The sequence below is a fragment of the Peromyscus californicus genome, unplaced genomic scaffold (assembly GCF_007827085.1).
Source record: "Peromyscus californicus insignis strain IS unplaced genomic scaffold, ASM782708v3 Scaffold_6__1_contigs__length_162567912, whole genome shotgun sequence".
In the NCBI taxonomy this organism is placed as follows: Eukaryota; Metazoa; Chordata; class Mammalia; order Rodentia; family Cricetidae; genus Peromyscus; species Peromyscus californicus.
This window is the reverse complement of record NW_026294584.1, coordinates 39,810,784-39,833,922: the sequence shown is the minus strand read 5'-3', so window position 1 is coordinate 39,833,922 and position 23,139 is coordinate 39,810,784.

Sequence of the window (23,139 nt, the reverse complement as noted above, 5' to 3'; positions counted from 1 at the left end):
AAGACACGGGGATCACCCAATGACAGAGAAATGGAATGAGATCTACATGAACAGCCTGGACATGAGTGGGGGTAGTGAAAGGCGAGGGTCGAGGGAAAGAGAGCTTGGGGGAGCAGGAGATCCCAGCTGGATCAACAACAGAGAGGGAGAACAAGGAATAGGAGACCATGGTAAATGAAGACCACATGAGAAGAGGGATCTGGATGCAGAGATCCATGACTAGGCCCTGGGTGGATCTCTGGGAGTCCAATTAGCGAGAATGAGGAGGGTTTATATGAGCGAGAATTGTTAACTATAATTCTTAATTTTCTCAGGATCCCCATAAGATTTCCAGTGTCTTCAACCAGCGGAAAGTAGCCTAGAACACTATTTCCACATTCCCAAGAAAAATGGATTAGGATGTTTGCTTTTGTTTATGTTGTTGGTTACAAATTGTTATTGGTTGTAGTTAATATCTTTCTTTTTTAAAATATTTTTATTTTATAATTAACTTAATTTCACATATCAGCCACAGATTCTCCTGTCCTCCCTCCTCCCACCCCTCAGCCCTCCCCTTCCATCCCCCCCCCATTTCCATCTCCTCCAAGGCAAGGTCTCCCCTGAGGAGTCAGTCCAACCTGGTAGACTCAGTTGAGGCAGGTCCAGTCCCCTCCTCCCTACACCAAGACTGAGCAAAGTGTCCCAGCATAGGCCCCAGGCTCCAAAAAGCCAGCCTATACACCAAGGACAGGTCCCAGCTCCACTGCCTGGGGGCCTCCCAAACAATACAAGCTAATCACCTGTCTCACTTATCCAGAGGGCTTGGGGGCTCCTCAGCCATTGGTTCACAGTTCATGTGTTTTCACTAGTTTGGCTTTTTGTCCTTGTGCTTTTTCCAATCATGGTCTCAATATCTCTTGCTTGTACAATCACTCTCTTGCCAATTGGACTTCTGGAGCTCCACCTGGGGCTCGGCTGTGTATCTCACCTTTCTAAAAGAAGAAAGGGGGATATGATATGGAAATATAGGATATAGATATGATAGGATAAAAGGGATTGTTGAACCTACTTTTAAAGAGCAACTTATTTAAAATATTTTACATTGGTATAAATTTTAGTTTACTGATACAAATTTAAAGTTAATTTTGTTATACTTTATTGTATTTCTACTCTTGTTTAAGATTTTATATTTGTTTAACTCATTTAAATTTTAATGGATAATTAAGAAATACAGCCTAATAATTAGTCTTCTATGATAGTCAAACTTATAGTCATGTTGTTTTCTAGGAATACATAGATATAATTTAATTAGGTAGATAATCTTCAAACACTTCAAAGACCTACAGAATATGACATTTAAAGTGTTTTAAAAACTTCGACTTTCCTGGACAATGAGACACGTCTGCTCCTGGCAACACCAATTTACTTCAGAGAGAAAGATGGGTATTGAAGACACTCTATATGGAGTTTTTCTTCTTCTTGGCAAAAATAGCCATTTGGGCAAGAAACTGTTCTTGCCTGGACTGCTTGACAAAATGTTGTATTGACTGGATATGCAGGACCCAGTGGAAGGTAACCACTGAACTTTACAAGGCAAAATTGTCCTTCAGGTTCCTGCTTTGCAGAAGAAACTACCAGACATTCAACAGGACACAGAGAAAAGTGACTGAGAGACTCAAAGCCTATGAAATAAAGATGGATGCCCCAACATTGCAGTGGAACTTTGGCTAACTGTCCAGGCAGGCAGCTGTCTCTGCCACTCTAGATTTTTGGAAGTTGCTTGCAATGCTCTTTCTGTTTACTTAGACAATATTATATCCTTCTGAGGTCTTTGATGTAGTTGAAGACTAGATAGTTATAATTGTGGATTTTCTTGGTTATAATAAGAGATAAGGTAGACTCATAAATATAGGATACATAGGATATCTTCTTTAATTTTGCCAAATATAAATAGACTAGATATTATAACTATAATTCTTGCTTGATAACTGTTTTGTTATATGTAATTTTACTATGTTGAAGTTAAAAACTTCCTTTTGAATAGAAAGAAAAGGGGAAATGATTGGTGATGTTGTTCTGTACATGTACATTTTTCTATGAATTAAATTATGAAAATATAAATTTAATTTATAAAACTCTAAGGTTTCTCCACTCCTAATATTGTATTTATTTTAGACAACATTCAACATTCAGGTCATACACACACACACACACACACACACACACACACACACACACACACACACACTGACAAGCACATAAATAAAACAAACCAAATCACAAAATTCTAATTATGCCAACTTCAACTTTTCACTTCTTATTTCATTTGCCCTATTGAAAATTCCATTCTCTTCTTTGTATCATTGTCTGCCTCAGTTTTCGTTGATATAATATTATTCTCATATAAAACTTACTAAATCCTAATTTCTGCAAATTATCCTTTCATTTTTAACATTTCATTATCTTTATGTTTAGAAAACTAATTGTCTAGTCATAGAATTTGATATTAATTAAGTGGCGACATTATCCACATGTTACCAAAATTTCATCTCTGAATACTATGAATTATGAAAGCCAATTTAGGTTTTACTGAAAATTTTATTCATGCTTTTAGGTTTATTTACTTATTTACTTGATGTATATGAGAGCTTTGTCTCCATGTATGTATGTGCAGCACATGACACCCTATTCCCAATGGAGTCCAGAAAAGGGCATCAGAGTCCCTAGAACTGAACTTACAGATGGTTGTATGCTGCCACATGGTGAGGGACACTGTTTCCTGATCCTGTAAGAACAGCAAATTGTCTTAACAACTGAGCCCTTTTTGAGTCATCTTTCTGACCCTGTATTCTCAAATGTTTTAGAATTTTGTGGGATTTGTACTGTTGTGAAAATAGATACCCAAGAAGATCAACATAAAAGGAAGGATAGTTTATTTTAGCTTAGTGTTGTGGAAATTTCAATTCAAAGTCAGTTTGTTAAATCGTTTTAGAGCCTGTGGCCTAACAAAGCTTCTCATGGATGGTGTAAAATGAGAAAATCTTCTTACCTTGTGACCCCAGTGAGACAATGAATGAGAGAGATAGAGAGCTTAAATGCTGTGGGATGTTCTGTATGGCAAATGTGTTGCTAATTAGTCAATAAATAAAACACCGGTTGGCAATTGGCTAGGCAGGAAGTGTAGGCGGGACAAGGAGGAGAATAAAGCTGGGAAGTAGAAGGCTGAGTGAGAGAGACACTGTCAGCCACCACGATGAGAAACAGCATGTGAAGATGCCGGTAAGCCACGAGCCATGTGGCAAGGTATAGATTAATGGAAATGGATTAATTTAAGCTGTAAGAACAGTTAGCAAGAAGCCTGCCACGGCCATATAGTTTGTAACCAATATAAGTCTCTGTGTTTACTTGGTCGGGTCTGAGTGGCTGTGGGACTGGCAGGTGAGAGAGATTTGTCCTGACTGTGGGCCAGGCAGGAAAACTCTATCTACAAATGGTGTCCAACGTGGTGGCAAGAGTTTCCACCTAAAAACTGAGAAAAAAGATTCTAAAACGGAGCTAAAAACAGTTCCTAATTATCTCTCTCAAATGAGTGGCAGCTGCTGGTTTGAGCTATTGTGGGTTCCTAGCATAGGCCCTGTGGCGGGAATGAGGCCTCTGCAAGTGGCATATTAAGCTGCATGGTGGATTTAGACTTTGCTAGTACAAAGCAAAAAAAAGAGGTTTCTGGGCTATACGCTGCTTGGCTAAAAGCATAGACCCACGATAGCACCCAGAGCTGGCAGTAAACCACCGCCATGTTGGGAAGCTGAGGTGGGCAGAGCCAGCAGCCACAGCTGCTGCAGTTTAAGGCAATAGATTCACAATAAGACAGATTCAGATGTAATAGTTTACAATGTGTGTAAAATATACATAGGCTTGAAAGAGACAAAAAAGGTGATATATACAGTTATATAAACAAATACATAGTTTAAAAAATAAAGTCTTTAAAGAGACAGTAAAATTAATATAGAAAATAAGCCACATAAAGATGAGTATTACACAGAGAATCTGGATTGTGTTGTCTTTGGGATTTTTAACTGCAGAAAAACATTTGATTGTAAAAGTTGTTGAGTTATGCCAAAATATATATTTTAAAGATACCTTGACTTCAAAATTTGGATATAAGGATATGTTGCTTTGGAAAAGAGTCTCTTTTGTTTCCACAGAAAGCCAGAGGCTATGGATTTGTTCAAGATTAAGATACATCAGGTTTGACCAGCCAAGACCCCCTGAAAGGTCTCCGATGACACCATGACCCAGATGATCCAACATCCAGAACAGTTTGAAGGCATCTGGCTCAGATGATACAGCCTCATGGACTATTCCATAATCCTAAAATTTTCTTTGTATCCCCATAAAATACAGAGCCCCCCTCCAGCAGGAAGTAGTAAGAGAAGCTACGCCCAAATTCCCAAATTATATGTAATTTTACTTTGTTAAGGTTAAAACCTTCCTTTTTGAAAAAAAAAAGGTGGGGGGGAAGTGCTGTGGGATGTTCTGTATGGCAAATGTGTTGCTAATTAGTCAATAAATAAAACACTGATTGGCAATTGGCTAGGCAGGAAGTGTAGGCGGGACAAGGAGGAGAATAAAGCTGGGAAGTAGAAGGCTGAGTGAGAGAGACACTGTCAGCCACCACGATGAGAAACAGCATGTGAAGATGCCGGTAAGCCACGAGCCATGTGGCAAGGTATAGATTAATGGAAATGGATTAATTTAAGCTGTAAGAACAGTTAGCAAGAAGCCTGCCACGGCCATACAGTTTGTAACCAATATAAGTCTCTGTGTTTACTTGGTCGGGTCTGAGTGGCTGTGGGATTGGCAGGTGAGAGAGATTTGTCCTGACTGTGGGCCAGGCAGGAAAACTCTATCTACACTTAAAAACTGGATAATCCACAAAGAAACAAGCCCACACTGTACAATGACTAAATTTCCTAAACTGTGATCTGAGCTCTGAGCGCCTAGACATCCTATCACTTCCTAGATCTACACAGAAAGAAACCAAGTCTTCAAAAACATGAACCTTTGAGTCATATAATTTGCAGAAAATAATATCTTTATTCTATAAGATGCTTTAGTCATGTGCTTTATCATCGAAAGAGAAAAATAACCAATAAAATATGTATATCAAAAATATCTTCCACCATGATCAAATTGTCTTTATCCTGGAGATGGAGTGATATTTCATCATATATAAGTCAATATATGTAACAAATCATATAAATGTACTGAAAGATGAAAATCACATGATCATCTCAATGGATTTAGATAAGGTTGTTGACAAAATCCTACAAGCCTTCATTGTGCATTTCAGACATGCTTAAAATGTAATGTTTTGGAATTATTTGATGATAACTTTACCTCCCCAAAGAATATACTGTTTCCTCTGATATCAACTTCCTCTCAAGATGATTCCATTTACCTTTTCTTGTTAATTTCTGAATATCATGTCACTTCTGCTTTTCAATGATTTCTGTCTTTCTTCTAGTCCCAGGACCAAAAAAATCATCCTCAGTATGCAAGTGTGGCCCATCTCCAAGAACAGTTAAAATTATCTTGTTCCAGTCTACATAATTCAACAGGAAATTCTATTCCTTTAAAATAGAATGTACTCCAGAAGATAAAGTAATATATACTTGTGTTTAACCAAATATATATGTTAAGAGACGAAAGAAAGCATTTGATAATAAAAGTTGACAATTCCTATGAAAGAGTAATGCTCTACCAAATATAATCGTTTAACTCTTTGTCATATAAACATCTGATCTACTTTTCTTTGGGCTTCTGTATTTCGGCTCCAGCTCTCAGCTTCATTTTTCCCCCAGGGTCCCTGAATATGTCAACATTTAACACAAAAATTGATTGAGTGCTACCTTTCCTCTTACAAAGTCAAAAATTTTGTAACTTTAAAAAATTAACAGAGTTGAAGTTTATTAAAAGAGACATGAATATAGCTTTTTAGTGTAAGGTTTGTTTGAGGAAAGAGAAGAACTTCAGAAAGAAGTAAGACACACTCTGTAGATGGGTGTGAACAGACTCATCAGAAAGTCACCAGGACTTGATGTTCTGTAAGAACATGAATTACAGGTTGAAGGGATACCTTAGTTGTTAAGAGTGGGTATTGCTTCTATAGGATCTGGGTCTGGTTCCCAGAATCCACCTTTGGTGGTTCACAACAGGCTGTAACTCTAGTTTCAGAGGACATTTTAACCTCTTCTTGACTCTATAGGCACCTGTACTCACAAGGTGCACATACAGACAAGTAAGTATATACTATTAAACATAAAACAAAAATTTTTACTAATATTTATATGTGACATGACTCACCTTTGGACTCATGCCTGATATAAATTTTGGTGTATCGGCTATGTACAACATATTCTGATTCCTGTGAAATCTAGTATACATAATAATATCTAGTACAGAGTCTCTACCGTTGAGTAATTTTGTCTGAAGAAAATCTTCAACAACCAATAGCTGCAATGCAGTACACTTGTAATCACCTGCATGAAAAGTCATCCTATCTTTCAGTTTTTTGCAGTCATAGAAATGAATATGGAGTTGCCAGTTATATGTCAACCTGGATACAATGGAATACTCAGGAATTTAATCAAACACAAAATCTAGATGTTGCTTTGTTGGTTATTTGTAAATAGGGTTAACATGTTCTTCAGTGCTAATGTTAATGCTAGTTGACTGTGAATAAGGAATATTGCCCTCTAAATTCAAGGGTATTTTTTGACAGATTTGATATTCAGTAAATGAATACACTTGTTATTTCCACTTAAAATTAGAATATTACCCTTAATACTTTAAGTGAGATATAGCCCATCAGTTAAAAGTTTTAAAAGAAAAAGCAGAGACAGAATTATAATATTTTCTATATTTATAAATATATTAATACAAGTAACAAAAAGTAGTTTTCTTTTCCAAGTTTGAACACAAACATTCTATCAATGTAGAGTACATTGAAGGCAAGGGAGTATTGTACTGATTTAAAAAAACAAAAATATCGTATAACAGACATATGGTTTGTACTTCTAAAAGCCAAGAGATTCATGATGAAATGGGTCATAGATGAATGGAATTAACTATCTCTCCAGGTAATAACTATTTCCTCAATTAATTTAAACAACTAATCTAATGCTGCATGTCTTCTTCTTTGGCTAGTATTATTAGGTATGCAATAATCACACGATGGATTAAATTAAAAAATTATCAAGAGAATTTTAATATGGACTAAGTAACAGGTAAATGACTATAGCATGGAGTTAAAGCTTCCAAATATGGCTGTTATTGGGCATCTCTTACTATTTAACTCAACATGATTTTATATGTGATTGGTTAACCATGATACTGCAGTAAAAGACTTTTCTTGTTTCCACTTAAAGGAGTTTTAATAGCATTCATGATAACACAGCACCATCCAAAGAATGTATCTGATTTAATTTAGGCATATAAGAAATATTAAGATCCTCAAAGCTGCATGGCTGAAAAATCAGTCTTTGCAAATCTAAGTTATTTAGTTATGTTTTCACATATTTATTTCTATCTCAATGCAATGATAAATGTAAATTCATCAACATTACTAGTGGAAAACAGAGAAGACATAATATCATTACCCACAGTGTAACATTTATCTTCATTTAGTGAATGGTATTAGAATGCAGACAAAGCACATGAAATTTATATAAAGTATCAAATTCAACAGATAAGCTATGTCTCTCCTTAGAGAAAAAAGAAAAAAATTCCTTTGGAACATGGCTCGAATTAAACATTTATACATTATAGCAGTCTGAGATTTATCTATCACCTCTACCCCTCATTATCTCTTTGGTGTTTTAGCCACAGAGTGGATTACAGCAAGAATCACCAGATGAATTAAATCACACCTGTGATAAAATGAAAGTCACAGATATTACGAAGGAAATGAAAAGAATGTCTTTCCCCAGAGAGTCTCTGAATTGCTGGCCTGAGACTGCTTTTTCTGTGCTGATTACCCTGTCTGTCTTTCACTTTTTGATTCAGTAGATTTCTGACTGTTAGAATCACACTTGCCAATGAAAATCATTAAAATACTCAAGGAAAAAAGATGCCCAAATGAATGAATGGAATTTGTAATTAAACTTTTATGACTAATCTAAAAACTTCCTCCTGCATAGATCTGATCTCATTATTCTGCATTGCAGCTGACTGCCACTTAATTAATTGAAATTCCCCTGCATTGCTGGTATTGGTAGACTACAGGACAGCATACTATTCAGTATTTTTACTGCACTGCCAGATATCTCTATGGATCAGTATAAACACCATCAAAAGGACTTCTTATAAACACTTCTCATTACTACTTGAAAAAAAAAATGACATACTAAAGCTGTATATGTAGTAGTTGTGTTTTTCTTTAGAATTCACATTTCATAAACTCAAAGTCTGGAAATTTTTTTTCTTTCCCTTTCTTACCTATATCTTCTATTCTCTCCTTTCTCCTTGCTCACACATATATACATTCATAAACAGCCTTGTTTTGTAACTGTCAACGAAATCGAAACCTTATCCAGGTGTTGTGACTCATGTCTTTTAATTTTAGCACTTAGAAAGTGTAGGCAGGTTGATCCCTCAGTGAGGGCAGGGAAATCCTGGTCTGTACAGTGAGTTCCAGGATATCCAAGGCACATAGTGAGCTCCTGTCCAGAGAGACAGACAGATAGATAGAAAGATCTATCTAATCTATCTATCTATCTATCTATCTATCTATCTATCTATCTATCTTTCTCTCTCTCTGAGAGATTCCTCTGAGAGAGAGATTCCTCTCCCCACACCCCGTGCCCCGTGTGTGTGTGTGTGTGTGCATATTGTGCACCCTAATAAACTTATCTGGGGTCAGAGAACAGAACAGCCACTAGATACAGAGGCTAGAAAATGGTGGCACTCATGGCTTTAATCCTAGCATTCCAGAGGCAGAAATCCATCTGGATCTCTGTGAGTTCAAGGCCACATTGGAAACAGTCAGGCATGGTGACACACGCCTTTAATCCCAGGGAGTGATGGCAGAAAGCAGAAAGGTATATAAGGCGTGAGGACCAAAAACTAGAAGCTTTTAGTTCATTAAGGTTGTAGTTGTAGGCTTTTGAGCAGCAGTTCAGCTGAGACCCATTTGGATGAGGACACAGAGGCTTCCAGTCTGAGGAAACAGGATCAGCTGAGGAACTGGCAAGGTGAGGTAGCTGTGACTTGTTCTGCTTCTCTGATCTTCCAGCATTCACCCCAATAACTGGCTCCAGGTTTGTTTTTATTAATAAGAACATTTAAGATTCATGCTACAGGACTCTATTATGGTGACAATATATAATGGGGTATGGGAGAGAGAGAGACAGAATGACCCATGTCTGGTGGAAAGAGGTAGATCCAAAGGGGCAAAGGCAGTGAAAGAGTGGGCTGAGGTGGGTGGTCTGCTTGCCACCCAGGTCCACAGTGATGTCTGGGCCTGAGCTGCAGCCAAGGGCCATGTCTGCACCCACGGCCCTGCAGCAGCTGTGGTCTGTGTTCATGTCTGTGGCTCCTGTTACCACCGAAGGCCTAGAGGATAGGGGTCCTTAGAATTGAACCCATCCCTGGGTAGCTGCAATACTTAGGAGAGCTGGTCTTTTTTTTTTTTTTTTTTTTTTTTTTTTTTTTTTTTTTTTTTTGGTTTTTCGAGACAAGGTTTCTCTGTGTAGCTTTGCGCCTTTCCTGGAACTCACTTGGTAGCCCAGGCTGGCCTCGAACTCACAGAGATCCACCTGGCTCTGCCTCCCGAGTGCTGGGATTAAAGGCGTGCGCCACCACCGCCCGGCTAGGAGAGCTGGTCTTATACCTCACTGACTACCACACTCCAGAGATTGGATCCTGAGCCTCTCCTTTGCAGTATGACAGAGCTGACCCTGTTGGCCAGCTCTTACTGAGGGTCTGAGAGTGGATGAGCTGGTTCTGCCCCCCTTGTCTGCAATGTGGTAGCATGAGCAAGGGAAAAATTACCTCCCCACTTGATCCTTGCCACCTGTGGCAGGAGGGAAAGCTACCCAGCCCCCTTACCGACTGCAGCGCTCAGGAGAGCAGGCCCCGCACCTCACCTAGGCAACACAGTGGAGCTCACCTGTTGATGGGGGCATGGGTAAGCTGGCACCAAGAATGTGAGCCTAGAGATCTGGCCTTGCCCTCATCTGCCATAAGGGGGTGTGAGCGAGGGGGAGATGTTCCCCCAACCTTTTTCACCAATGGCAGGTGGTAAAAGTGGCCCTGACAGCATGAGAACAAGTGAGTTGGGGCAACACAGTAGAGCTGACCCTGCAGTTGATAGCATTGGTGATCCAATCCTGAGGGCATGAGCATGGGAGAATTAGTACCACTACTCATCTGCTAAGCAGCATGGTGGTTGGGGAGAGGTGCCCCTGCTTGCCCCTCACTGCTGGCAGCAGGTGGGAGAGTGGGCCCCTAGGTCGTGAATGTGGAAGAAAGAGCTGGACCTGCCCCTCACTATCTGCAACATTCAGGGGAGCAGTCACTGCACATTGCCTGGGCAGCGTAATAGTGCTGACCCTTCTGCTGGCGAATCAGGGAAGGCTTGAGAGCAGGAGAACCAGTCCTGCCCCTCATTGCTTACTGCATAGAGTGAACTAGCTTAGGTGGTGCTGGAGAGCTCACCCTGGCATTGAGAATGAGGGAGAGATTGCAGGGTGACCAACCCAGAACCAGCGCTATGAGTTGGCCCATACCAGCATCCACCCCATCTATGATCTGCTGTAGCACGTGAAGGGCCTGGTCCTTCAGACCTAAGGTGGCAGGATCTCCATGGCACAGGACAACAGCAGGATATCCAAGAGAAGCTCTAGTGAGAGCCCAATATTGATGGTGTAGCGCAAACCAGAGGCTTTGAACCAGACCTATGACTCATTGCAAATAATACTTAAGTTATGATGTGTGGACTAAAGAGAATATGGTTTGACTCACTGTGTAACACTATAGCTTCCGGGATGGGATTTTTCTTTTCTTTTTCCTCTTTTCTTTTAAATTTTTTTTTTTTTTTTTATCCTGGGAGTGGGGAGGAGCAGAGGTTACAAGGGTAGAGACTGGATGAGAAGGGATGGAGAGATGAGTGGGATCGAGATGCATGATATGAAATCCAAAAAGAATTAATAAAAATTAAATTGGAAAAATATTTTGAATGGTCCATTTTCTCATGTTTTTTTTTTTTTTTTATTTTGCAATACAATTCAGTTCTATATATCAGCCACGGATTCCCTTGTTCTCCCCCCTCCCGCCCCCCTCATCTTCCCCCCAGCCCACCCCCCATTCCCACCTCCTCCAGGGCAAAGCCTCCCCAGAGGACTGAGATCAACCTGGTAGACTCAGTCCAGGTAGATCCAGTCCCCTCCTCCCAGGCCAAGCCAAGCGATCCTGCATAGGCCCCAGGTTTCAAACAGCCAACTCATGTAATGAGCACAGGACCCGGTCCCACTGCCTGGATGCCTCCCAAACAGATCAAGCCAATCAACTGTCTCACCCATTCAGAGGGCCTGATCCAGTTGGTGACCCCTCACCCATTGGTTCATAGTTCATGTGTTTCCATTCGTTTGGCTATTTGTCCCTGTGCTTTATCCAATCTTGGTCTCAACAATTCTCGCTCATATAAACCCTCCTCATTCTTGCTAATTGGACTCCCAGAGATCCACCTGGGGCCTAGCCATGGATCTCTGCGTCCAGATCCCTCAGTAGTTGGATGGGGTTTCTAGCACGATAATTAGGGTGTTTGGCCATCCCATCACCAGAGTAGGTCAGTTCGGGCTGTCTCTCGACCATTGCCAGCAGTGTGTTGTGGGGGTATCTTTGTGGATTTCTGTGGGCCTCTCTAGCACTTTGCTTCTTCCTATTCTCATGTGGTCTTCATTTACCATGGTCTCCTATTCCTTGTTCTCCCTCTCTGTTGTTAATCCAGCTGGGATCTCCCGCTCCCCGAAGCTCTCTTTCCCTCGACTCTCGCCCTTCACTACCCCCACTCATGTTCAGGCTGTTCATGTAGATCTCATTCCATTTCTCTGTCATTGGGCGATCCCTGTGTCTTTCTTGGGGTCCTGTTTTCCAGGTAGCCTCCCTGGTGATGTGAGTAGGACTGCTACTCACATTTTCTCATGTTTTTAATAATTTTGGCTTACATCGAATATTTTATAATTTAGTTTATTTGTAAAATTAGTTATCTGTTATGTGCTGTGGTATGAGGAGAGGGGACCAAGCCGGGACAGGTAAATATAGGACCTCTCTCAAAGACAGCAGTGGCAGCACCTGTAAAAATTGTCAAAAATCAACAAACTGGAGAGCCCTGGAAGTATTCCCAAAGCCCATCAAATTAAATGGGAGTTGTTTCAGAAAAGGAGCAGTAGTGCATGACATGACTTCTGCACATTGAAACTCCCTATTCACGTGCTTAGCTTTTCACCTTTTTGCTAGGGTAGGGCATAAAAATCTTAGCATGCAAGGAAACTAAGGAAATCCGAAGCCAGCAGATCCAGAAGTAACAAATAGACCTGGAGCTGAGGGTTGCTGTTCCACATGTCAGCTATTCCCTTTAGGGATCCCATTGTTCCTTTGATCTGATGCAGATACAATCCAATAGGTCCACCCTATTTCTAGCACACTTCTTACTCCTTGGTAACAATCAGTACCAATTGTTTAGCAACACTGTGTTACTTAAACAATGACCCCAGTTGGAGCTAAAAATAGGTAGCTGACCTAATGTCATTAAATACATATCTGGAGAAGAGTTTCAGATAGGTAGCTTAGCAAAGCCCAGATATATCTTGGAAACATTAAGGTCACATGAATACTAGGCTGTGTGTGCACATGCCCAGGTAAAACCTGACCTGGAAGACATGCGCAAGCTAACAAACTCAGGGATGTAAACTCTGGGTTGGAGCATTAAGTTTAGTAACTGAGCCAGGTGTGAAGACCCACACCTGCCATAATCCCAGTATTTCTCAAGCTAAGGCAGAGTGATTGCCCTAAATTCATGGCCAGCCTGGACAGTATAGTAACATAGTGAGTTAAAGCCTAGCTTGGACACAGTGTGTTTGTGCTCTCTCTCTCTTCCTCCCTCCCCCTCTCCCTCGCCTCCCCTCTGGCTATCTCCAAAACACAAGTAAACAAAAAAAGTGGCTAGGCAGTCAGGCAAATGTGGCACACTCCTTCGATCCCAGCACTTGGGAGGCAGAGACAGGTGGATCACTGTAAGTTTGAGACCAGCCTGGTTTATGAAGTGAGTTCTAGGACAACCAGGACTGTTACACAGAGAAACCCTATCTCAAAACAAAAACCGAGCAGAACAGAACAAAACAAAAAAGTGGCTAGGGTGTTGTGGTGGTTTGAAAGAAAGTGGCCCCCAAAGGGAGTGGCACTATTAGTAGGTTTGGCCTTGTTGGAGTAGGTGAGATCTTTTTTTAGGAAGCATGTCACTGTGAAAGTAAGTTTTGAGGTCACATATATACTCAGGTCATGCCCAGTGAGATAGGTTACTCCCTGTTGTCTGCATATCAATATATAGCAGCTATCTTTCTAGGATCATGTCTGCCTCCAGGACTGGACTGGACCTCTGGGACCTCTGAAGTGTAAACAAGCCATCACAATTTAATGTTTTCTTTGTAAGAGTTGCTGTGGTCATAGTGTCTCCTCATAGCAATAGAAACCCTAAGACAGCTCCAATTCAAATCTACTTCAAAAGAGCATCAATAAGAGTAACAATGTAAGTCATTGCTAAAAGTGTGTGTGTGTGTGTGTGTGTGTGTGTGTGTGTGTGTGTGTGTGTGTGTGTGATATTTGTATGTAAACATGTGCATACCCAAGATCTGGAGTATATTACTTAGTCATTTTTCATCTCATTTGTGAGACATAGTCTCTCACCACCTGAGGGCTCACTGAATTGGTTAGCTGCCCATCAGTCTTCAGAGATTCCCTTGTTTATGCCTCTCCAGTGCCATGATTTTGTGAAACATTTTACAGAAACATGGGACCATGCCTGTTTGTGTGTGTGTGCTGGGCACTTGAATTAGGATATTCATCAATGCATAACAAACACTTAACAGACCAAGCTTGTTCCCTGACCACACATACATATTTTTATTTATTAAATTTTCAATTTTGTCTCTGTTATAAAGAGCATTTATATAAAAATTATAAAATAAACAATAGCCTTTAAAGTGTAACATAAAATTTTAAGATAATCATACAAAAAGGGAAAAGCTAAGATGGAGTGAAATTTTACTATTGATGAAATTAAGTTTGTCTGAAATAAAATTACACTCCTTTAATTTCAGGTGTTAATTGCAATCTACAAAGCAGTAACAAATTATGTAACTTTAGAAACATACTAAAAATATTGTGAGAAGGAATTGATACTTACAGAGAGGAGAAAGTTGGGAAGACCTATTTGACTTCTAGTACAAATTGCAAGATCACTCTCAGGTTTGATAATTCACTAGCAGAATGAGTAGAATCCTGCAAAAATTTACAGGTCAGTGCAATGAAAGTATATAGATTAAATTTTCCCATCACAGACATGTGTGGGCCACAGTTCAGCAGCACTCCAATTAGAGAGCTTCTATTAGTTCTCTTCCAGTACAGTCATGGGAATTGTGGGTCCCTCCTGACAGCATTATCTGGCAATATTCATGAATCAGTGCCAACAAAGTCGGCTCAAAGGAACTGAGTTTCTATGGTTTTTATTGAGCCTTTGCCATGTACACGTTTGATGGTTGTGTGTGTGTGTGTGTGTGTGTGTGTGTGTGTGTGTGTGTGTGTGTATGGTTTTAGTGTTCACCTACTGCAGAGGTCAAACTGATGCTGCATGACCCAACATCCTCATGAAATCTCACACTGATAATGACTGTTGAGTCTCAAAATTCCCACATGAATGAAAATACTCTATTTCAGAATACCTAAAACCTTCAAACTTTAACTCCTAGGAATGAACAATAAAGGGTAGATTGCTCTTTGGGAAAACTAAGTTGTTGACTACACAGATACATTAAAATAAATTATTTAGTACAAAGAAAGGCAATAGTAAAACAATTGAGGAACAAAGATTCCCTAAGTCATATAGAAAATATACATCAAATCGCTGACAAAACACATATTTACCAGTAACTAAATTAGAGGTAAATGAATAGGGTACTGAGTCTGGAGATTAGCAGAATGAAAAAATTCAACCAACTATTATACAAGGTTATATGGCATGTTCCAGGGACAAAATAAATTGAGATAATTAAACTTAGAGAAATAAGATGAATAAAGATTTGTTATGCATGCTATTGATCTTCACTGTTAACCTCACTTGTTTAAGAAATGCCAAATATACATCTGACAATGGGTCAGTATTGAGAATAAACAAATATGTCAAAAACCGAGCAAGAAAAAATTACAAAAATCAAATAACCTAATTAAAAAGGGAGTATCGTCCTAAACAGAGTTCTCAAAAGATCAAACACAAATGGCTGAGAAACTTAAGAAATTTATAGCATCCTTAGCCATTAGGCAAATGCAAATTAAAACTACTTGGGATTTCATCTTACCCGGGTCTGAATGGTCCATATTAATATAACAATAACAACACATAGTGGTGAGGAGGTGGGAAAAAACAAAACATATTCATTGCTTGTTCAAGTGCAAACTTATTCAGCCACTATGAAAATCAGTGTGGAGTTTACTCAAAAGCTGAAAATAGAACTTCCACAAGATCCTGCTTTGATACCCTTAAGCATACACCCAAAGGACTCTGTGTCTTACTCTAGAGATATTTGCTCAACCATGGGCATTGTTGCTCAATTTCTCATAGCCCCAAACTAGAAACAGCCTAGATAAGTATCAGCTGATGAATGGATAATGAAAATGTGGTAGATTTACACAATCAAATATTACTCAGTTGTTAAGAAAAATGAAATTATGAACATTTCAGATAAATGAATAGAGTTTGCAATAGAATATAATGTTCACTTGGGCTGGGGGAAACTAGAATATAAGGAAGAAGTGGGGAAGGAATGGGAGGACAAAGATAAGAAGGGAATATGGGGAGGGTAATTAATGTTAAAGGCCATTAGAAAAGCCTTATGGGAATCTCTATGGTTATTCCTCTAAAAGATGGGAATTGATCTATCACAAGCTATACCATTGCCATTGTCTTAGGGTTTCTATTGCTGCAAAGACACACCACGACCACAGCAACTCTTATAAAGAAAAACATTTAATTGAGGTGGCAGCTTATAGTTTCAGAGGTTAAGTCCATTATCATCATGGCGGGGAGCATGGCAGCATGCAGACAGATATGGTCCTGGCTACATCTTGATCAGAAGGTAATGGGAGATGATCTATGACACTGGGCAATATCTTGAGCATAGGATACCTCAAAGCCCACCCCCATAGTGACACACTTCATCCAACAAGGCCACACCCCCTAATAGTTCTACTCACTATGAGATTATGGGGGCCAATTATATTCAAACTACAACAACCACTCTTGAGCATATACCCAAAGGATGCTTCATCCTATGGCAGGGACACCTGTTTAACCATGTTCATTGCTGCTGTCTTCATAATAGTTAGAAATTGGAAGTGACCTAGATGTCCTTCAATGAAAGAATGAATAATGAACACATGGTTCACTTACACAGTGGACTATTATTCAGTTCTTTTAAAAATATTACATCATTAAATTTGCAGGCAAATAGATTGAACTAGAAAAAAATCACAATGAGTGAGGTAACCCAGACCTAGAAAGATACATATGCTATATACTCACTTATATGTGGATATTAGCAATTAAGTAAATGGTAACCAGTTACAATCTACAGACCCACAGACATTAGACATAGAGAAAGGGACTCGCAGGGACACATGGATCTCCCTGGGAGGGGGAAGCAGAATAAATTGAGTTGTTGGCTGAAAAGGTCCTGTGGTAACCCCCAAACAATCCAGGCTGTTGCCAAGTAAATATTGTTTGGTCTCCTCAAACTGACAGCAAGGCACCATTGCTGAGAATGACACCCACACAACTCACTGAATATGGAGAGGAAGATTTGGTACCTACATAGAACCTTCTCTTCCATGTTCCAATGTTTGACATGGAAAGATACTCTGTAGACTCCCAAAAGAGAAAATAAAACACTAACCCATCCACAAAACCTTGGATCTGAAATCTTTCCTTCCTGCAAAATATGGTAGGGCAATGGTGTCACAAATTTTGTGGGAGTAACTAATATATGTCTGAATTGATTTAAGGCTCTCTCCATGAGATGGAACCCATAACTGACACAGTTGGAGTGATCAAGAGCCAGAGTCCAGGTATTCCAGAAACTTAGGGTAAGACAAAACACTATTGCTCTAAAAAAATAATAATAAGTAAAGTATCAACAATATGACTCCTAATTATATTCTGCTATACTCGTACATGAATGCCTTATTCAGCCATTAACAGAGATGCTTCCTCCTGTAGTAGATGTGAATAAATACAGAGACCCAAAGCAAGACATCACACATACACACACACACACACACACACACATACACACACACACACACACACACACACACACACACACAGAGAGAGAGAGAGAGAGAGAGAGAGAGAGAGAGAGAGAGAGAGAGAGAGAGAGAGAGAGAGAGAGAGAGAGAGAGAGAACCCTTGGAACACACATAGGCAGTGGTAGCACACGCCCTTAATCTTAGCATTACAGAGGCAGAAATCCATATGTTCAAGGATAGAGCCAAGTATGGTGACTCACACCTTTAATCTCAGAAAGCAAGCGAGCCTTTAATCCCAGGGAGTGGTGGTAGAAAGCAGAAAGGTATATAAGGCGTGAGGACCAGAAACTAGCAGCATTTGGCTGGTGAAGCATTTGGCTGGTGAAGCATTTTGGCTGGTTAAGCTTTCAGGCTTTGAGCAGCAGTTCAGCTGAAAGCCATTGGGATGAGGACACAGAAGCTTCCACTCTGAGGAAACAAGACCAGCTGAGAAGTTGGCCAGGTGAGGTTAGCTGTGGCTTGTTCTGTCTCTCTGATCTTCCAGCTTCACCCCAATACTTGGCTCTGGGTTTGTTTTATTAATAAGACTCTCTAAGATTCCTGTTACACACATCTCTAAAGAAGATGTCTCTATCAAATCCCCTCAGAGCTCAGGGAACCCTGCCAAAGAAGATGTGGAAGGAGTTGAGGAGACAGAGGGACAGAGGACACCAGGAGAGCAAAGCCCTCTAAAACGACTAAGCAAAGCTCATGTGATCTCACAGAGACTGAAGCAACAGTTCCAGGGCCTACATGGCTCTGCACCAGATCCTCTGCATATAGAGCTTTCAGTTTAGTGCTTTTGTAGGAATCCTGAATGTGACCTCTCCTGGGGCTCTTTTATTATTCTTGTCTTGTTCATCTGTAATATAATGGTTTTCATTTTATCTTATATTTTATTTTATTATGTTTAAAATGTAAAATAAAATAAAAGAATTTCATTAAATTGTTATAAACGTGTGTACAGTATCTCCTTGTTACTAAATTAATAAAGATAAATAGTCCTTCCATGGAAAAAAGCTATGGCAACCTACTACTCTAGACGATTTCTCAAACATATAAAAGTAATTAAAATGGAGTTACCATTTAATCAGGGAGACAATGCCCCAACTAGAAATTATATATTACTCAGTATAACTCCAGTTCCAGGAGTGGGATACATATTGCTAGGTAATTGACCCAAGGGCATCCCATATGCCCCCTCAAATTTTATAGGTTATTGTCAGCACTATTAGTTACCTTATACAACATCAAATTATGGCCCTACTGCTGAAGATGCAACTTACCTAAGGTGTAACATGGAGAAATTATAACAATGCCCTATTAGAAGATTCACTTCCACTGACTAGTATTCATAGTACTGAAAAGTATTATTCATGCTCCTGAAGGTGATAAGTAGTCTTCAGTCTCACCTAGTTATGAATAGTATGACTAACAACATTCCTGTAATATATACAGGTACAATAGAGACATAAATTTTATGGGAGTAATTGATTTGGGTGTAAAATCTTTCCTTCCTGCAAAATATACTAGGGTAATGATGGTACAAATCTTGTGGGAGTAACCAATAGATGTCTGAATTGATTTAAGGCCCATTTCATGAGATGGAATCTCTACCTGTTACTGTTAATGAGACCAAGATCATGAGACTAGATTGGTCAGGCCTCCTTGGGTGCACCTACTATTATTATTCTCTTAAAGAACACAGCAATAAAATGACTCTTAACAAAATATTGCTATACTCATAGGTTAATGCATCACTCAAGCGCCATCAAAGAAGCTTCTTCTTATAATAAGTAGTATTTACCACAGAGACCCACCACTGGACAATGTATGGGCAGTGAGAGAGACCTTGGAGCACTTAACTCTAAATGGGATAGCTGGAGCAAACCTCTCCACTCAAGGCTCAGGGAACTATTCAGAAGAGAAAGATTCTAAGAGCTCCAGGCGGTGGATGAGTCCAAGGTAACAGTCTCTTCCAGACACAAAAGGAAAGATGTATATTTGAATTATCAGAGACTATGACAGTGTGCACAGGGTCTGCACAAATTCAATCCAGCAAAAATCCTAGCATGGAAAAAAGGAAGTGGGTGCAATGTCCCACTCCCAAGCAAGAAGATATTTGCAAATGGTACTTGCTGGGAAAAAAGAAAACCAGCTTTCCCTATTGGGGTGATACTGGTTGTATCAAGGTCTCTGCAGGGCTGGCCTTATTCTCAGGAGTAAATGACAAACACAAAATTACTCAGTGTATTTTGTGTGCTTTTTTTGCTTGTAATTTGGTGTTTGTTTCTTTGCTTTGTTTTTCTTTTTGTCTTTTTAGGGTTTGTTTTTCTGGTTTTTGAAGGAGTGGTGTTAAGAGAGAGAAAAATCATGGTTTTGGGTAGATAGGGAGGTGGGTAAAAGGAGTTAGGGAAGAGAAAAGAATATGATTGAAATATACTGTATGTAAAATTTAAAGAACAATAAGAATGTAAGAAAAATAAAATAAAGTCTCAAAAAAAAGGAAGAAAGAAATATCTAAGACATAAACATTCTCTTTAATGTGCCATTGTTAGGGTTCTTCTAGAGAGAATTCCATTAATAGGAATGGAAGATTCTGCAATAAGACTTATGTCATGATGGTAATAGTTGAGCTACTAAATATTGAGAGATGACTGACTGTCCTGAGCTCTAATCCTATTTATCTCTTGCTTGCTACATAGTCTTAGGCAGTTGTCATCTTATATCTACCTAGGAAGACAGTAATCAGTTGAGTGTGATAGTGATTCAGTGCTTATATCAAATAGTTTCCATAAAATCTGTCAAGTACTAAGTGCTCAGAAGTTAAAATGTAATTGTTATTATTGACTTCCTTTATCACCATTCTCACTAGTCTAATATCTAAATAAACTGACATCTGACACATCTTAATTTTATTGAATGACCATGGGAACTGAGGTTTTGAGAAGTGAAAAAATATGCAATTGTGTACAGAACAAATGACAGAATACTAGAGTTACTACATTCTCCTATGTTCTCGAGTAGCTACTTTACTAGTTTGTAGTTTTAATACACTTATAAAACTAACATTAATAAAGGAAATAAACATAAATGAGTACAATAAATACCATTTTTTCTTGAAAATAGTTGTCTATATTTACTTCAACTTTAGATTTCCCTGTAATTCAATTAATAAGCAATGAAAAAAACATAAATATTCATTCCTAAACTCCTTCAGCCTCGGTTTTCACCCATCTTACTTTGTACCTATAATTTAGTTGTCTGGATTCCTGAAAAGAAAAAGATTTTTAATCAAAACTGTCCTATCCAAATGAAAAATTCTACCGGAGTAGGAATGGGCCATTTCAATTAATTTTCTGTGTGTTTTAGCTACTTAATTTTAATTAATTATGACTTATTTAATTTTTTACAGTATATTTTTGTCATATTATTTTCTCTCCCCCAACTCTTTCCAGATCCTCCTTACCTTTCTATCCACACAACTTCGTGTTCTTTCTCTCAAATATAAAATGAAAAGAAAAGAAAACTGACAAAATATTAAAACAAAACAAAAGGCACACAAAGATAACATGGAGTCCATTTTGTGTTGGCCGACTATACCTGGGCATGTGACCTGCCCTGGAGTGTCGGTGATACACATTGTGACACTGCATTGTGGAAAACTAATATTCTCTTTTTGAGAAGGTATTAATTGCAAATAAATCCTTATTAGGGATGGAACTTTGTGTCCATCCCTCCTTCTCAGTGCTTGGATTTTGTCTTGTTTGAACCAGTGCAGATCTTGTTCATACTGTCACAGTCCGAGAATTCATGTGTGTCTAGCATTTTTGTGTCAAAGCTACTTGTTTTAAATCCATCAATATTCCCTATTCAGTTATACAAAAGGTTAACCTGTGGATAAGTTCCTGAGTACAGACTCCATAGTAACTTGTTCACTGTTTCAGACACATAGTTATGATAAATAATCCTTAGGGCTATGCTAGTTCTTTGATCAGCATCCACTAGAAACTGACTGCCTAAAAATGAGCTAAAGGTATGTTATATGCAAAGGCATGAATACAATGAAGGTCAGAAAAGGACAAAATATAATAAAATAAAATGATCTAAATATTTAGTGTGTAGAAGACTACCAGGAAACTGATGCAATAGATGTTCTTTCATTCTTTGTCAAGAGGGCTTCATATTTAGAGACATGTACTGAGAGAATCTAAAGCTTGAAAATGGTTGAATTTACATTTAAAAATCCCTGTAACCAATAGTTACAGTAAATTTGAAGATTGTCTCCAGGTAAGGCATAAAATTATCGACTCTTTCATTCCCTCTCCATTCATTCCTTGGCTCACATACATAGATTAAACATACTTAATCATTTTCTAAGAGAAGTTCGTGGGTAGCATGAAAAAGATTCCAACACAGGACAGGAAATAAAAACAATTAATTTTCCTATTAAAATTATATAAGGATTTTGAAAAAGCAAGAATATAAGTGATAGGCTACTATTTATTCATAATATAACACAATTCTGTCATTTGTGACACTATGAATGAACTGGATGCCATTGTTATAAAGTGAAACAATCCAGGTAGAGGGAAAAATATTGTAAGTTTTTTTATTACTTATTTATTTTATTGAAAATAGATTTTTCTCTCATATGATACATCCTGACCACAATATGCCCTCCCTCCACTCCTACCCGGATCCACCCTGCCCCATCTCCCCGAACCTTTAGGCAGAACATGACAAAGTTGTAAAGATATGGAAAATAAAGAAGGGTTTTTTAAAGAGCTTGAGAGGCTAGAAGGAAACAAGCATATGAAGAGATGGTCATCAGTTCTAAATTATAGCTGGATGGAAGTAAGTCGTTCCAGTGCATAGGTGGATGTGACGATGGTTGCGCTCTACATTTAAAAACTAGGATAAAAGATACACAAAGGTTTTCATCACAAATAGTAGATAAACATATTGGAGAAGAGTTTTGAGGGTGGAAATTTTGCTGAACAGAAACTGATAGTTAACAAGAATCCAGACACAAGAGATTTATATAATAATATTATATAAATCCATAAAATGAGCTGTGTTGAGTAAGAAAGTCAACAGAGTTCAGAAAGACTATTAGTCATTTTCAGAAGCTTGGCAAGGGGACGTGAATAAAAACAGTGAGTGCTGATGGGCTTGGGAATTAAGGCATCATTAAATGTTATAACTTAGAAGGTATTGATGAAAGTTCAACTCAGAAAGTATACCCCCAAACTCTGAATGGAATATTTTTTCTTCTTCTCCAAGGAGGAGCCACCTTGGCTACCAAACTCCAAATGGTCTGCCTGAAATACACATACATACACACATACACACACACACACACACACACACACACACACACACACACACACACACACAAAACACATACACACACACACACACAGTGCTGGGGGGATGCCATGAATTTGACAGGGAGTTTGGGGAGCTAAAGAGAGGAAGGAAGGGTAAATGATGTTATTGGGTTTAATATAAACAAATATTTCAAAATAATGGAATTACAAT